This window comes from Tachyglossus aculeatus, unplaced genomic scaffold (genome assembly GCF_015852505.1).
Source record: "Tachyglossus aculeatus isolate mTacAcu1 unplaced genomic scaffold, mTacAcu1.pri scaffold_176_arrow_ctg1, whole genome shotgun sequence".
In the NCBI taxonomy this organism is placed as follows: domain Eukaryota; kingdom Metazoa; phylum Chordata; class Mammalia; order Monotremata; family Tachyglossidae; genus Tachyglossus; species Tachyglossus aculeatus.
Genome location: NW_024044897.1, coordinates 287,282 through 302,285, shown reverse-complemented (window position 1 = coordinate 302,285; position 15,004 = coordinate 287,282). Strand labels below are relative to the sequence as shown.

The following is a 15,004-nucleotide window of genomic DNA, read 5'->3' as shown; positions in this document are numbered from 1 at the left end:
TGGAGTGTGTGTGTGGGGGGTCCTTCTTAAGTGCTTACTCTGCAGGAGGTGTGATAACCAGAAATGGGCATCCTCACAGTAACCGTTGGGGGGTCCCAAAGTGCTTACTGTGCAGGAGGTGTGATAACCAGAATTAGAGAAGCAGCATGGCTCAGTGGAAATAGCACGGGCTTTGGAGTCAGAGGTCATGGGTTCAAATCCCGCTCCGCCAATTGTCAGCTGTGGGACTTTGGGCAAGTCACTTAACTTCTCTGGGCCTCAGTTACCTCATCTGGAAAATGGGGATTAAAAACTGTGAGCCCCCCGTGGGACAACCTGATCACCTTGTAACCTTCCCAGCGCTTAGAACAGTGCTTTGCACATAGTAAGCGCTTAACAAATACCATCATTATTATTATGTAGGGGCATGAACACATCAATCGATAGCTCAAGGGCATTTACTGAATACTCACTGTGCGCATAGCACTGTACTAAGTGCTTGGGAGAGTTCAATCCAAGGGTGTTGACAGATATTTTCCTGCCCACCAGGAGGTAACAGTCTACTGGGTAGACTCTGCATACCATAAATGCTTAACAAATATGATGGATTGCTAGCATCGATGAAGTAATCAACACTAATTCCTTTTGGAGCTTTCCAGCGCTTAGAACAGTGCTTCACACATAGTGAGCGCTTAACAAATACTATCATCATTATTATCAAATCAATCTGTTGTATTTATTTGTCACCTGTAGTGTTCAATGGTATTAATATGTGCCGTGGTCTGGCACGTCTTGACTTATGCTGTCAATTGGCCTCCGACCCACAGCGACTCCATGGACGCATCTCTCCCAGAATGCCCCACCTCCATATGCAAGCGTTCTGCTAGTGGATCCATAGAATTTTCTTGGTAAAAATAGAGAAGTGTTTTACCATTGCCTTCTTCCACCCAGTAAACCTGATTCTCCACCCTCAACTCTCTCCCCTGCCGCTGCTGCCCAGAACAGGTGCGTTTTGACATGCAGCAGATTGCCTTCCACTCGCTATCCACTGCCCCAGCTAGGAATGGAATGGGTATGCCTCTGTTTGACTCTCCCTCCCTTGGCTGAGACTGGTAGAGTCCTGGAAACTCTCCAGGTGTGATCCTGAGAGGGGACAGGGGTATGTACCCATCAATTAATCAAACAATGGTATTTACTGAGCACTTAGGGCTCAGTCTTCATTCCCATTTTATAGATGCGGTATTTGAGGCACAGAGAAGCAAAGTGCCTTGCCCGACATCACCCAGCAGTCAAGGGGCAGAGCCAGGATTAGAACCCAGGTCCCCAAACTCGTGGTTGGGTAGGGATTGTCCCTATCTGTTGCCGAATTGTACTTTCCAAGTACTCAGTGCAGTTCTCTGCAGATGGTAAGCGCTCAATAAATACGATTCAATGAATGAATGAATTAGTAGCAGAGGCAGGATTCGAACCCAGGTCCCCTTACTACTACCACTACTCTTTACCTCTCCCTGGGCCCAGACGGCCTTTTTCCCTGGGAGGTGATGGGAGAAGATTCCCTTCTCCTCCTCCCCTCCAGACCTCCACCAGCCAAGATTTGCTCACTGCCTCCCCTGCCCCACCTTGGATACACAAACAGCCGCTGACACAACAAATCTGACTGTGGTTCTCAGAGGAAAATGAAACAGACTGAAGTCTGGTTGACTCCAATCAAGTCCTTGCCACTAGCTTCAAGGCTTTTTACCGGTGTTCTCCTCCATGTTTCCCTTCCCTCTTCATTCATTCATTCAATCGTATTTATTGAGCGCTTACTGTGTGCAGAGCACTGTACTAAGTGCTTGGGAAGTACAAGTTGGCAACATATAGAGACGGTCCCTACCCAACAACGGGCTCACAGTCTAGAAGGGGGAGACAGACAACAAAACAGAACATATCAACAAAATAAAACAAATAGAATAAATATGCACAAATAAAATAAGTAAATAGAATAATAAATCCGTACAAACATATATACATCTATACAGGTGCTGTGGGGAGGGGAAGGAGGTAAGGCAGGGGGAATGGGGAAGGAGAGGAGGGGGAGAGGAAGGAGGGGGCTCCGCTTTCCTCCTGACTCCGGCTCCGGGAGACTCCAGTTCCTGTGAGTGCATGCGCGCTCCGCTTCCCGCCTGACCAACTCCCCTCCAGCCCTTGGAGACAGATCTGCTCCCTGTGCCTCTCCAAGGACATTCCCTTCTCTAACACATGGCTCAGATCCTTCCTTCTGCCCAAATCTCCCTCTCCCCATGCCGTCAGCCCAGATGCCACCTCTGCATTTACACATTCACGACTGCTCATACCTCTTCCCTATGTATAGATTCACATTACTATGGAAGAGGTAATTAAGCTGTGCATTCACATTTTCATGCTTATTTCCCCCAGCTGTAAATTATTTTGCCTCAGTCTAGCCCAGCAGACTGGTGAGTCCAGGGGGGAAGGGAATGAATCTCTTACCTCCGTTGTGTTCACCTGACATTTCTGTATGGAGGAGTTGACGATAGTGCTCGTGGTCTAGAACCAATCACACTCTCTCATTCCCTCCCTAGCATTTCCCAACAGAAACATTTTCTGATGTCCAGGACCCACTTCTGGCTGATGTGACCACGGCATAATGCTGACGCTGTGTTGCAGGGCCCCAGCTAGCCGCTCAGACACACACCCTCACACACACACACCCTCACACACACACACACACACACACACACACACACACAGACACTCACTTCAACTGACTGTGGTTACTTACACATAAATATACACAGTCACACAAACCCACACCTATTTTGCCACTCATTCATTCATTTAGCTATTTGCTAAAGCATCACTCCCTACCACTCAGAAACGTACCTGGAGAGTTTCCAGTACTCTACCAGTCTTGGCTACCAGACGGATGGTTAAGCAGAGGCATACCCGTCCCATTCCCAGCTTGGGCAGTGGCTAGCGGGTGGAAGGCAATCTGCTACAAGTGAAAACTCACCTGTGCTGGGCAGCAGTGTCATGAGAGATAGTCGAGGAGGAGATTCAAGTTTACTGCAGGGAAGAAGGCAATGGTAAACCCCTTCTGTATCTTTACCAAGAAAACTCTATTGATAAACTACCATAACATTTGCAGTTGGAGAATGGGGCGTTCCTGGAGAGATGTGTCCATTCATTCGCTATGGGTCAGAGATGACCCAATAGCACCAGAAAAGACAAAGAAGTGCTCAAACATCTCTCCTCCAAAGCCTTCACTGGCACCATGCATCTTTTCACGTGAAACAGAAACACCTCACAATTATCTTCAAGGGTTTCTGCCATGTGAGACTCACTCTTAATTCCCATTTTACAGATGCGGTATCTGAGACACAGAGAAGCAAAGTGACTTGTCTGACATCACACAGCAGACAAGGGGCAGAGCCAGGATTAGAAGCTACGTCCCCGAGCCGGTTGTTGGGTAGGGATTGTCCCTATCTGTTGCCAAATTGTACTGTCCAAGCACTTAGTACAGTGCTCTGCACACAGTAAGCGCTCAATCAATACGATTGAATGAATGAATGAATGGCAGAGACAGGATTAGAACCGAGGTCCCCTTACTACTACCACTACTCTTGGCCTCTCCCTGGGCCCAGGCACACTTTTTCCCTGGAAGGTGATGGGAGAAGATTCCCTTCTCCTCCTCCCCTCCAGAACTCCGCCGGCCAAGGTTTGTTCACTCCCTCCCCTGCCCCACCTTGGATACACACACAGACACGGACACAACAAATCTGATTGTGGCTCTCAGGGGAAATTGAAACAGACTGAAGTCTGGTTGACCCCAGTCAACTTCTTGCCACTAGCTTCAAGGCTTTTGACCGGTGTTCTCATCTGTGTTTCCCTTTCCTTCTTTACCAACTACCCTGCAGCCCTTGGAAATAGATCTCCCTTTTCCTCTCCTCCTCTCCCCATCCCCCCGTCCTCCCCCTGCCCTATCCCTTTCCCCTCCCCACAGCACTTGTGTATGTCTGTACGTATTTATTACTCTATTTATTTGATTAATGATGTGTATATAGCTATAATTCTATTTATTCTGATGGTATTTTCACCTGCCCACTGGTTTCGTTTTGTCTGTCTCCCCCTTCTAGAGTGTAAGCCCATATTTGCGTAGGGACCTTCTCTGCATGTTGCCGATTTGTACTTTCCAAGCGCTTAGTACACAGCTGTGCACACAGTAAGCGCAAAATAAATACGATTGAATGAATGAAGGAATGAATGAAAAAGGACATTCCCTTCTCCAACACATGGCTTAGATCCTTCTTTCTTCTTGGGTAGGGATGGTCCTTCTTAGATCCTTCAAATCCCTTCAAATTTGCCCAGATTGATGTTTCTTCTCCCCATGCCAAATCAGGCCACATACCACCTCTGCATTTACACATTCACAACTGCTCATTGCACTTCCCTACCTATAGGTTCACATTACTAAGCACGTATTAAGCGCTGTGCATCCACCTTTCCATTCTTATTTCCCCCAGCTGTAAATTATTTTGGATCAGTCTAGCCCAGCAGACCGGTAAGTCCAGGAGGGAAGGGATTGAATCTCTTACCTCCATCGTGTTTACACAACGTTCCTGCATGGAGGAGTTGATGAGAGTGCTCGTGGTCTAGAACCAATCACACTCTCTCATTCCCTCCCTGTCATTTCTCACCAGAAACATTTTCTGACATCCAGGACACATCTTGGCCGAAGTGACCACAACATAATGCTTACGCTGTGCAGAGGGGCCCCAGCTGGACACGTTAGCTGGATGGAGGGGGATGAGGAAGGGGAGATGAGTGATGGTTGGGGCCACTGCACTGTCAAATACTTACCCTCCTGAAAGCCCAACCGCCCCTCTGAGGAAGTAGCCCTGATCCAAAGTCCGACACTGGTCCCATGTGTGAGCACTTCCCCTGAATGGCTCCATCTCTTGCATCCCCATCATGGTCTCTCCCTCCCCCTCCAATGCCCCCCGGTCACACTCACTGGGGCAGCGTAAGGCTGTAGGGCTCTGACCTCCGCTGGGTTGGGATGCTCCTCCCTCCACTCCAGGTTTTGGATGCAGCTGGCTATGAAGAAAGGGACAGCATGACACCCTCAGCCCCTCTCTTATCTCCTGTGGCAGCGAGATGTTCTTCAGAGTCTGCCATCCCCAAAGATAAAGCAGATACTGCTCTGTGAGGAACCCCTGGAGAATCACCTCAGGTGGGACCTCGTATCCAGGCCGATGCCAAAATCCTCTGCCTGTGAGGTTGTTCAGTTAACGAAATGTTTCTTCAGTTAACCAACGAATAAGGTTCAGACCCGCGACTACAAGTCCCCTTTTTTCAGAGAAAGAAGCGCAGACACATAGCAATATAGGTGTATCGTTACAATTTTAATAGAAGGACAATTTTAATAGAAGGAAGGGAATACGAAAGAAGAAAACAAATACAAAATAAAGGGGTAAAGCAAACACACACACACACACACACAAACAAGGGGTTACATCACCAATTCGGGGGAACACCAACTCCTGAAGTTTCATGCTGGGGAATCCCGGATTCGGCTTTCAGGGTCCCGAATGGGAGGGTCCCAGGCAGAGCATCCTCTCCGTGAGTGAGATTCCCAGTTAGCTCCAACGTACGAGCCTTAATAAACCCTTTGCAAACCAAGAAGGTATTTTGCCAATTGCACAAGTTCCCGGGCGACTGGCCAGGTCACCTTGGGAAGATGTGTTTATTAAAGATGTTTCTGTACTGTGGGAAATCGCCCGTTTCCAGAGTACAGAGATAAGTTATTTTTCTTCTCCTTTGTTTTGCAATTGGTTATCTGTCAAGCCCAGTCGAGGTCGCCCAGCAGACAGGTCAGTCTAGCCGTTGCCAAATCGAAGCCTATACTTAATGTGCAAGATTTTCTAAATTTACCCATCAGAGGTCCCTGCGGTCCAGTAGAGATAAATGCCCAGTTCCTAAAGCTTCAGCAATGGTGCTGCACCCCAGGGTTCCCATGGTAACAACAGCATCTGCATCCCAACATCCCAGCTGTTTCTAATGTTACTGACAATCTACAACAATTGTGGGTGGTTTCAGCTTCATCTCATATACCACCTTCAACAATCAGCTTCTCATTCAGTCAGTCAATTGATCGATTTCATTTTATGACACCTTCTGATTTCAAAGCTCCAGAGAGCAAGAGATTCCTCTGAATCCATCCTCTGATCCTCCCCCAGGCTGAGTGGGGTGGGGCAGGGGACTGAGGTTTTGAGAATGGAATGTTGGGAAGGAGAAATTCCTGGCTTGAGGAAGAATAAGATGGAAATGGCTCCTCCTGTTGTGATGATTTACTAACCTGGGTTCTGGAAACTAGAGTTCCAAACCACTCCCTTGATTGTCCAATCTCTCATCCTATCCTGACTGGATTACTGCACCGGCCTCCTCTCTGATCTCCCATCCTCCTGTCTCTCTGTAGTTCAGTCTATACTTCACTCTGCTGCCCAGATTATCTCTGTACAGAAACACTCTGGGCATGTCACTCCCCTCCTCAAAAATCTCCAGTGGTTGCCTGTCAACCTACAAATCATGCAAAAACTCTTCACTCTCAGCTTCAAGGCTCCTCATCCCCTCGCCCCCTCCTACCTCACCTTCCTTCTCTCCTTCTACAGCCCAGCCCGCACCCTCTGCTCCTTTGCCGCTAACCTCCTCACTGTGCCTCGTTCTCGCCTGTCCTGCCGTCGACCCCCAGCCCACGTCCTTCCCACGGCCTGGAATGCCCTCCCTCCACACATCCTCCAAACTAGCTCTCTTCCTCCCTTCAAAGCCCTACTGAGAGCTCACCTCCTCCAGGAGGCCTTCCCAGACTCAGCCCCCTTTTTCCTCTCCTCCTCCCCATCCCCCCTTCCCCAACCTCCTTCCCTCCCCCCCAGCACTTGTATTTATTTATACAGATTTATTACTCCATTTATTTTACTTGTACATATTTACTACTCTATTTATTCTGTTAATGATATGCATATAGCTATAATTCTATTTATTCTGACAGTTTTGACACCTGTCTACATGTATTGTTTTGTTGTCTTTGTCCCCCTTCTAGACTGTGAGCCTGTTGTTGGGTGGGGACCGTCTCTATATGTTGCCGATTTATACTCCCCAAGTGCTTAGTACTGTGCTCTGCACACAGAAAGCGCTCAAGAAATATGATTGAATGAATGGAGTTCCATCAGTGAATGTCTCTGTCTCTTTTCCGACACCATTATCATTATTATTTTTATTATTCGATGCTAACAATTTCTGTGTCAAAGTCTGTGCCACCTGATGATAAATAATTCAATTGATCGATGGTATTTGTTGAGTGTTTACTGTGTACATTACATTGTACTAAGCGCTTTGAAGAGTACGGTACAATGAAGTTGGTAGATACAATCCGTGCCCACAATGATCTTACAGCCCAAAGATGAAATTACAATCCAAACAGATGTGTTTCCTGTCCCACAGGGGCTCAGAATGTAAGAGGAAGTAAGAGCCCAGGGATGGTAAGACACTAAGGCCAGATCACACAGAAGTCCAGTGGCTGAGCTGGGATTAGAACTCAGGTCATGTGGCCTCCTAGGGAATGCATTGCCACTCATGACCTAGTCTTATCAGCCAACCTCCCAGACCTTGACAAATCCTGAATATCCAGACTTGTTCTTTGGGACTTTGGGTCAGTGATATATGTGAATATGTCAGAGGGCAATTCCTCTTCGAAAGGGGTGGGTAGGGGATTATTGGTACCTGGACACAGACATTTTGTCCCAGAATGGATGCTGGGGGAATGTCCCCTTTAGGATCCTGCCCAGGGCAGCCTTCAGGTCCCTGTTCCTCAGGCTGTAGATAACGGGGTTCACAGTGGGGGGCACCACGGTGTAGGACATGGAAACCAGCAGACCCAGAGCCGAGGGTGAGTCTAAAGGTGGTTTGAGATAGGCAAATGCTCCGGTAAAGAGAAAAATGATGATGACAGTGAGATGGGGCAGGCAGGTGGAGAAGGCTTGGGCCCGGCCCTCGGAGGATGGCATCCTCAGCACAGCTGAGAAGATGAAGACGTAGGAGAGGATGATGTAAATGAAGCAGACAACAGACAAGAAAAACCCAGCAGCCACACTCACATCAATGGCAATGTGGACTTCAGAGCAGGAGATCTTCAGCAGAGGGGGTATGTCACAGAAGAACTGCTGAACAGCAGTGGACCCACAAAAGGTCAGGGAGAAAGTAGAAGCTGAAAACAAGACTCCAAGCAGACCCCCACCGAGCCATGATGCTGCTGCCATGCGCATACAGGCTGTTTCATTCATGATGAGCACATAACGCAGGGGGTAGCAGATGGCGGCATAGCGGTCATAAGACATTGCAGTGAGGACATAAAACTCTGAAGCAGCAAACAAGATCACTAGGAAGAGCTGCGAGACACAACCCAGAAAGGAGATGGAACTGTCACTGCTCAAGGAGTTGACAATGGATTTGGGTACCGTTGTAGAAATGTAGCAGAGGTCTATGAAGGACAAATTCTTAAGAAAGAAGTACATGGGGGTGTGGAGACGCTGGTCGAGGGTGGTGACAGCAACGATGAGGAGACTCCCCAGAAGGGCCACTAGGTAGACAAGGAGGAACAGCATGGCATGGAGCAGCTGCAGCTCCCGGATGTCAGAGAACCCCAGGAGGAGGAATTCAGCCACCGTGGAGATGTTGGTCATTTCTGGGAGATGATGCCAACTCCCTGGAAAGGAAGCGGAAAACTTCAATTTAGAATCATTGGTATTCCCTCCAGACTGTAAGTTCCTTTTGGGCAGGTACGCTTCTACAAATTATGTCATATTGTACTCTCTCAAGCACTTGGTACAGCACTCTACACACTGTAAGCAATCATGAAATATGATTGACTCCCATTTTAATAAATACAGTAGTTGTATTCATTGATCACCTATAGAGTTCAACAATATTTGTACATGTAGCATTATGAACACATCAATCAATAGCTCAATGGTATTTACTGAATACTCACTGTGTGCAGAGCACTGTACTAAGTGCTTGGGAGAGTTCAATCCGAGTTGGCAGATATTTTCCTGCCTACCAGGAGGTAACAGTCTAGTGGGTAGACTCTGCATACTATAAATGCTCAATGAATACAATGAATGGATAGCATCGATGAAGTAATCAACACTAATTCCTTTCGGAGTTTGCCAGCACTTAGAACAGTGCTTCACACATAGTGAGCGCATAACAAATACCATCATTATTATTATTAAATCAATCTGTTGTATTTATTTGTCACCTGTAGTGTTCAATAGTATTAATATGTGCAGTGGTCTGGCACGTCTTGACTTATGCTGTCGATTTGCCTCCGACCCACAGAGACTCCATGGACGTATCTCTCCCAGAATGCCCCCCCTCCATCTGCAAGTGTTCTGGTACTGTATCCATAGAGTTTTCTTGGTAAAAATAGAGAAGTGATTTACCATTGCCTTCTTCCACCCAGTAAACGTGAATCTCCACCCTCGACTCTCTCCCCTGCCACTGCTGCCCAGAACAGGTGCGTTTTGACTTGGAGCAGATTGCCTTCCACTCACTAGCCACTGCCCAAGCTAGGAATGGAATGTGTATCCCTCTGGTTGACTCTCCCACCCTTGGCTGAGACTGGTAGAGTACTGGAAACTCTCCAGGTGTGATCCTGAGAGGGGGCAGGGCAGGGGATTAAGACCGTGAGCTCCAGGTGGGACAACCTGATCACAATATATTCCCCCAGTACTTAGAAAAGTGCTTTGCACATAGTAATGATTTAACAAACACCCTCATTATTATTATTATTATTATTATTATTATTGTTATTACCACTACTCTTTGCCTCTCCCTGGGCCTACAGTTTTTCCCTGGATGGTGATGGGAGAAGATTCTCTTCTCCTCCTCCCCTCCAGGCCACCAACAGCCAAGGTTTGTTCAATGCCTCCCCTGCCCCACGCTGGTCACAAACGCAGCCGCCGACACAACAAATCCGATTATGTTTCTCAGAGGGAAATAAATCCAACTGAGGTTTGGTTGACTCCAATCAACTCCTTGCCATTAGCATCAAGGCTTTTTACCGGTGTTCTCTGTGTTTCCGTTACATCTTCACAAGCTACCCACCAGCCCTTGGAAATAGATCTTCTCCTTGTGCATCTTCAAGGACATTCCCTTCACCAACACATGGCTTAGATCCTTCTTTCTACCCGAATCTTCCTCTCCCTTCAACTTTTCCCAGATTGATGTTTCTTCTCCCCATGCCGAATCAGCCCAGGTAACACATTTGCATTTACACATTCACAACTGCTCATTGCACTTCCCTGCCTATAGATTCACATTACTATGTAAGCACTTATTAAGCTGTGCATCCACCTTTCCATTCTTATTTCCCCCTAGCTGTAAATTATTTTGGATCATTCTAGCCCAGCAGACTGGTAAGTCCAGGAGGGAAGGGATTGAATCCCTTACCTCCATTGTGTTCACCCAATTTTCCTGCATGGAGGAGTTGATGATAGCACTGGTGGTCTAGAACCAATCACACTCTCTCATTCCCTCCCTGTCATTGCCCACCAGAAACTTTCTGATGGCCAGGACCCGCTCCTGGCTGACATAACCACAGCATAATGCTGACGCTGTGCTGCAGGGCCCCAACCAGGGAAGCGACTTCTATGTTAGCTGGATGGAGGTAGATGAGGAAGGGGAGACGAGTGATGGTTGGGACCACTACACTGTCAAATACCTACCCTCCTGAAAGCCCACCTGCCCCTCTGGGGATGGAACCTTGCCCTAAAGTCCGACATTGGTCCCGCATGTGAGCACTTGCCCAGAATGGCTCCATTTCTCGCATCCCCACCCTGGTCTTTCCCTGCCCCCTCCACCACCCCCCTGTCACACTCACTGGGGCAGCGTGGGGCTAGAGGACTCTGACCTCTGCCGGGTTGGGATGGTCCTTTCTCCACTCCAGTTCTTGGGTGCAGCTGGCTATGAAGGAAGAGACAGCATGGTACCCTCAGCCCCTCTCTGATCTCCTCTGGGCAGGGAGATGTTCTACAGCCAGTCCCCCTTCCCAAAGATAAAGCTGCCACTGCTGCGTGGGGAACCCCTGGAGGATCAACTCAGGTGGGACCTTGTGTGCTGGTGGATGCCAAAAACCTCTGCCTGTGAGGTCCCTGAGGTCCTGCAGAGATAAAGGCCCTGTCCCTAGAGCCGCAGCAATGGCACTGCACCCCATGGAAGCAACAGCATCCCATGGGGATTCCCATGGAAGCAACAGCATCTGCATCTCTACAGCACAACTGTTTCGAATATTACTGACAATCTACATCAACTGTGTGTGGTTTCAGCTTCATCTCAAATACAACCTAAAACAATCAGTTTCCCATTCAATCTGTAAATTGTTCAATTTCATATTCTGAGACCTTCTGATTTCAAAGCTCGAGAGAGCAAGAGATTCCTCTGAATCTATCCTATGATCCTCCCCCAGACTGAGTGGGGTGGGGCAGGGGGCTCAGGTTTTGAGAATGGGATGATGGGAAGGAGAAATTCCTGGCTTGAGGAAGAATTATATGGAAACGGTTCCTCCTGTTGTGATGATTTACTAACCTGCGTTGTGGAAACTAGAGTTCCATCAGTGAATGTCTCTGTCTCCTCTCAAGATAAGACCTAGTCTTATCAGCAAACCTCCCTAACCTTGACAAATCCTGAATATCCCGACTTGTTCTTTGGGCCTCTGGGTCAGTGGCATATATCATTATGTCTAAGGGCAATTCCTCTTTTAAGGGGTAGTAGGGGATTATTGGTACCTGGACACAGACATTTTGTCACAGCATGGATGCTGGGGGAATGTCCCCTTTAGGATCCTGCCCAGGGCAGCCTTCAGGTCCCTGTTCCTCAGGCTGTAGATAAGGGGGTTCACAGTGGGGGGCACCACAGTGTAGAACACAGAAACCAGCAGATCCAGAGCCGAGGGCGAGTCTGCAGGTGGTTTGAGATAGGCAAATGCTGCGGTAAAGAGAAAAATGATGATGACAGTGAGATGGGGCAGGCAGGTGGAGAAGGCTTTGGTTCGGCCCTTGGAGGACGGCATCCTCAGTACAGCTGAGAAGATGAAGACGTAGGAGAGAAAGATGTAACTGAAGCAGACAGCAGAAAAGATGAACCCAGCAGCCACACTCACATCAATGGCAATGTGGACTTCAGAGCAGGAGATCTTCAGCAGAGGAGGGACGTCACAGAAGAACTGCTTGATATCATTGGACTCACAAAAGGTCAGGGAGAATGTAGAAGCTGAAAACAAGACTCCAAACAGACCCCCACCGAACCATGACACTGCTAGTATGCACACACAGGCTGTTTTGTTCACGATGAGCTCATAGCGCAGTGGGGAGCAGGTGGCGGCATAGCGGTCATAAGACATTGCAGTGAGGACAAAAAACTCTGAAGCGGCAAACAAGACCAGTAGGAAGAGCTGCGAGACACAACCCAGAAAGGAGATGGAGGTGTCACCGGTCCAGGAGTTGACAATGGATTGGGGTACCATTGTAGAAATGTAGCAGAGTTCTATGAAGGACAAGTTCTTGAGAAAGAAGTACATGGGGGTGTGGAGACGCTGGTCTACGATGGTGACAGCAACGATGAGGAGATTCCCCAGAAGGGCCACTAGGTAGACAAGAAGGAACAGCGTGGCATGGAGCAGCTGCAGCTCCCGGATGTCAGAGAACCCCAGGAGGAGGAATTCAGCCACCGTGGAGATGTTGGTCATTTCTTGGAAATGATGCTGACTCCCTGGAAAGAAAGAGGGGAACTTCAATTTAGAAACAATGGCATTCGCTTCTGGCTGTAAGTTCTTTTTGGACAAGTAACACTTCTACAAATTATGTCTCTCAAGCACTTGTACAGTGCTCTACACACTGTAAGTGATCAATAAATATGATTGATTCCCATTTTAATATATACAGCAGTTGTATTCATTGATCACCTATAGAGTTCAATAGTATTAGAATAGTAGAGTTCAATGGGAAGCAGCGTGGCTCAGTGGAAAGAGCACGGGCTTTGGAGTCAGAGGTCATGGGTTCGAGTCCCGACTCCACCACATGTCTGCTGTGTGACCTTGGGCAAGTCACTTAACTTCTCTGAGCCTCAGTTACCTCATCTGTAAAACGGGGATTAAGACTGTGAGCCCCATGTGGGACAACCTGATCACCTTGTATCCCCCCAGCGCTTAGAACAGTGCTTTGCACATAGTAAGCGCTTAAATGCCATCATTATTATTATTATTATTATTGATACATGTAGGGGTATGAACTCATCAATCAATAGCTCAAATGGTATTTACTGAATACTCACTGTGTGCAGAGCACTGTACTAAGTGCTTGGGAGAGTTCAATCCAATGGAGTCGGCAGATATTTTCCTGCCCACCAGGAGGTAACAGTCTAGTGGGTAGACTCTGCATACTATAAATGCTCAATGAATACAATGAATGGATACCATCGATGAAGTAATCAACACTAATTCCTTTTGGAGTTTGCCAGCACTTAGAACAGTGCTTCACACATAGTGAGCACTTAACAAATACCATCATTATTACTATTAAATCAATCTGTTGTATTTATTTGTCACCTGTAGTGTTCAATAGTATTAATATGTGCAGTGGTCTGGCACGTCTTGACTTATGCTGTCGATTTGCCTCCGACCCAGAGCGACTCCATGGACGCATCTCTCCCAGAATGCACCCTGCTCCATCTGCAAGCGTTCTGGTACTGTATCCATAGAGTTTTCTTGGTAAAAATAGAGAAGTGATTTACCATTGCCTTCTTCCACCCAGTAAACGTGAGTCTCCACCCTCGACTCTCTCCCCTGCCACTGCTGCCCAGAACAGGTGCCTTTTGACATGCAGCAGATGGTCTTCCACCAGCTAGCCACTGCCCAACCTAGGAATCATCATCAATCGTATTTACTGAGCGCTTACTGTGTGCAGAGCACTGTACTAAGCGCTTAACGGAATGCGTATCCCTCTGCTTGACTCTCCCTCCCTTGGCTGAGACTGGTAGAGTACTGGAAACTTTCCAGGTGTGATCCTGAGAGGGGGCAGGGGTATGTACACATCAATTAATCAAAGAATGGTATTTACTGAGCACTTAGCGCTCAGTCTTAATTCCCATTTTACAAATGCAGTATTTGAGGCACAGAGAAGCAAAGTGCCTTGCCCAGCATCACCCAGCAGTCACGGGGCAGATCCAGGATTAGAACTCTGGTCCCCGAGCTCGTGGTTGGGTAGGGATTGTCTCTATCTGTTGCTGAATTGTACTTTCCAAGTGCTTAGTACAGTTCTCTGCACATAGTAAGTGCTCAATAAATACGATTGAATGAATGAATGAATTAGGAGCAGAGTCAGTATTAGAACCCAGGTTCCCTTACTACTACCACTACTCTTTGTCCCTCCCTGGGCCCAGACACCCATTTTCCCTGGATGATGATGGGAGAAGATTCTCTTCTCCTCCTCCTCTCCAGCCCTCTGCCAGCCCCAGGTTCACAGCCTCCCCTGCCCCACCCTGGGCATACACACAGCCACCAACACAACAAATCCGTTTGTGGTTCTCAGAGGAAAATGAATCCGATTGAGGTTTGGTTGACTCCTATCAACTCCTTGCCATTAGCTGCAAGCTACAGCGTTGCTCAGTGGAAAAAGCACGGGCTTGGGAGTCAGCGGTCATGGGTTCAAATCCCAGCTCTGCCAATTTTCAGCTTTGTGACTTTTGGCAAGTCACTTAACGTCTCTATGCCTCAGTTACCTCGTTCATTCATTCATTCAATCATATTTATTGAGCGCTTACTGTGTGCAGAGCACTGTACTAAGCGCTTGGGAAGTACAAGTTGGCAACATGTAGAGACGGTCCCTATCCAACAGTGGGCTCACAGTCTAGAACCTCATCTGTAAAATGGAGATTAAGACTGTGAGCCCCACGTGGGACAACCTGATCACCT

General features: G+C 47.8%; 2 non-coding genes and 1 pseudogene across 2 annotated transcripts; all 3 read right to left on the bottom strand.

The window, feature by feature from the left end:
- LOC119923337 overlaps positions 1–12,436 on the bottom strand; it is a 37,673-nt pseudogene extending 25,237 nt beyond the window's left edge.
- LOC119923346 lies at positions 995–1,132 on the bottom strand. The gene has a single exon (XR_005448836.1). It is a non-coding gene; the product is annotated as a small nucleolar RNA SNORA7 (small nucleolar RNA).
- On the bottom strand, positions 9,564–9,701 carry LOC119923345. Its single transcript, XR_005448835.1, has one exon. It is a non-coding gene; the product is annotated as a small nucleolar RNA SNORA7 (small nucleolar RNA).
- Positions 12,437–15,004: the final 2,568 nt, after the last annotated feature.